Source organism: Otolemur garnettii, unplaced genomic scaffold, assembly GCF_000181295.1.
Source record: "Otolemur garnettii isolate 467f Iridium unplaced genomic scaffold, OtoGar3 scaffold00010, whole genome shotgun sequence".
NCBI classification, from domain to species: domain Eukaryota; kingdom Metazoa; phylum Chordata; class Mammalia; order Primates; family Galagidae; genus Otolemur; species Otolemur garnettii.
Window position 1 is genome coordinate 28,759,121 of NW_003852405.1, and position 3,217 is coordinate 28,762,337.

Genomic DNA, 3,217 nt, shown 5'->3' on the forward strand with positions numbered 1-3,217 from the left:
TCTCCCACCAATTCATCATTCATTCATACAACAAATAACTCAGTTCTAGATACCAAGGATACAACAGTGACAAAACCAAGGCAGACAGTGAGCCAATAAGCTAAGGATGCAGTACCCAGTGATATGCAAAAGGAACAGACCAGAGCAGGAAGCAGGGGGATGCTGAGGACGGCTGGGTGGATGTTGTGATTTTAGAGTGACTAGGGAAAGCCTCCAATGAGAAGAAGTCTGGAGGAAAGTGAGGCAGTGAGCTATGTGAGTATCTAGAGATGCAAATATCTGGAGGAAGAATTGTCCAAGGAGAGGTACAAAGGCCCCAAAGATCCTGCCTGACATGTTCTAGGAGGAACAAGGAGGCTCGTGTGGGTGAAGCTGAGTAGGTGAGGGGTGAAAAAACAGGTGTGTTGAGGCAGGAGAGAGACTATGAAGGACTCTTTTTGTATGACACTGTAAGGATCTGAGTTTTACTCTAAGATGGGTGGCCACTGGTGGATTTTGAACCAAGCAGTGACATGATCTAAGGTGCCTGTACATTATGTAATATACTCAATTGAGAGAGGGGAAAAAATCAGGGAGGAAAATTAGGAGGCTTCTGCAAGTATCAAAATGAGAGATAATGGGAGTTTGGGCCAACCTGATACCTAAGAAGGTAGTGAGAAATGCTTGGCAAATTTTTTTCCTGGGAACCTTTTAAGGAAAAACGGTAGGATTTTGAATGTAAAGTATGAGAAAAAGAGGATTTTGGCCTTTGAACTGGAAGAATGGAGTTGTCATTTATTCAGATGCAGAAGACTGAAAAGGGAAAAGGTGGTCAGGAGCTGTTTTGACATGTTAAGATCAAGAAGATTACTAGGAGTTCAGGATTTACCAATTTCTATAAACACTCCCCTAGTACATTTATCTTGAATCAGTAAGGTTCATTCTGAATTTGATTATATTAGTTGCATGATTTGGAAATCACATAAACATTACAAAAATAAAGACATAAAAAGCAAAAAGGAAGTTACAGTTATTATAAAAGCTTTGAAAAGACTTGATAAAGGCAAATAGCTTACAAAAATTACCATCAAGCTGCAGGAGAGAGAAAAGTATAAAAGATTTGGTACAAAATTATACAAATCTGTCCAGGCATGGTGGCTCACACCTGTAATCCTAGCACTCTGGGAGGCTGAGACAGAAGGATCCCTTGAGCTCCAGAGTGAGACCCCATCTCTACTAAAAATAGAAAAATCAGCCACATGTTCTGGTGGGCACCTGTAGTCCCAGCTACTCAGAAACTAAGGCAGGAGGATGGCTTAAGTCTAGGAGTTTGAAGTTGGTGTGAGCTAGGTTGACACCACTGCACTCTAGCGTGGGCAACAGAGTGAGAGTCTGTCTCAAAAAGTAAAAAATAAAAAGATCCTGGGTCTTTTGCCTTGCTATCTCTTCCATTATTTACAGCAGCTGCTATGACATCCAGCCAGTCCTGTTGAGAAGTCTAGTTGATATGGACCTACGGTCTTTTGCCAAAGGTCAACGAGGGACGGAGACCTCCTGACAACAGACACGTGAGTGAGCAGATCTCGATCCTGCCTTCAGACAGCTGCAACCCCAAAGAGACTCTACGTCAGAGTCACTACCAGACCAGGCCATGCTTGGATTCCCAACCTTCAGAAGCACATTATGTGAGCTAGTATTTGTTTTCAAGCTGCTAATTTGGGATATTGTTATGCAGCAAAAGATAATGAATATACTTGCTTTTACCTACATTTTGATTTCTGTCTTCTACCACATTAAATACATGGTCCTATGTAAAGTCCCTAGGAGCCTTCTCTCACACCGAATATTATTAAACAAGAATTAACGAGGTGGCGCCTGTGGCTCAAAGGAGTAGGGCGCCAGCCACATATGCCGGAGGTGGTGGGTTCAAACCCAGCCCCGGCCAAAAACTGCAAAAAAAAAAAAAAAAAAAGAATTAACAAAGTTCTGGCAGTCTTATATTTTAAATGCATTAAAAATCAAGGCGCTTCTCTGTATTTAAGTACTATGGTGTCATTTCAAACATAGCAAATTATAAAAAGCTCTGTGTAATTTCCTATATATAAATGTACTTCGTGAAAGGCTCTGTGACACACACGAGATAGTTAAAAGCAAAATGTGGAGGTGATATTTGATGTACCAGTTGCTTTGCAGTGACTTTTAAGTAGAGAACAAAAAAAGTGTCATAGAAGGAAGGTTTGGTGGTTTTTTTTTTTTTTTTCTTTTCTGTACTGGAATCTAGTCCTTCCCTGCCCAGCTGATAGAGGTTACTGCAGGGTTTTCACTTTTCAGATGTAGGAAAAAAAAAAAACCAAAGAAAAAACTTGAGCAGACAAAAGAGCTTGTTCAACCTGATCAAAGATGTCAGAAGCATAAAGAGAGAAAGAGATCAAGAAAGAAGTGGCAGGGGGAAGTATCAGAGAACAGGGGGCCTGGGAAGAAACGCTGCAGAAAAAGCCCAAGTCAAAAGCCGCGTAAGCACAGCGAGTGCGTTTACAGATTTCCAGCGAAGCTCCACACAACAGCGCAACAGCAGGACACACAGAAGGGTTCAGAGAGATGCTGAAAGCACAAAACATTAAGTTCAGACAGTGGGCTCAGGAAGACGCAGGAGACGAGCAGAGCGTATGGCAAATAATGACAAAGGAAACGGAAAATGAGATGAAGACGCTGATCTAGTTTCCCATTCCATCCCATCTCCCAGCTAGGAAAAGACTCAACTCGCGTGGTTTGCTTGTTAAGTAATATATTTCAGTTTATGTGTTTAACTAAATACATCTGTTTATAATGTATTATAAATACAGTATTTAATTATTCTACAGTAAACGTATTAAGTGCCAAACTAAGAATACTGTTTTTGTATGGAGGGGAACCCTTTCCATGATGTGGTCATCACAGCAGTGTCTCCTTGGGGATTAACTGTATCTATTTACTATATCTGACCCCTAAGGAAGAGCCGAATGAGAAGACAGGTTCAGATCATGCCCAAGCAGGGACAGACGCACGTACACCAGTCTGATGAATGCACATGATGCGTAGGGGCATGAACCATCAGAACACTGCAAATTATTTAAAACACAAGGACTCGGCTAGTCGCCTGTGGCTCAAGTGGCTAAGGCGCCAGCCATATATACCTAAGGTGGCGGGTTCAAATCCAGCCCGGGCCCGCCAAACAATGATGGCTGCAACCAAAAAAAAG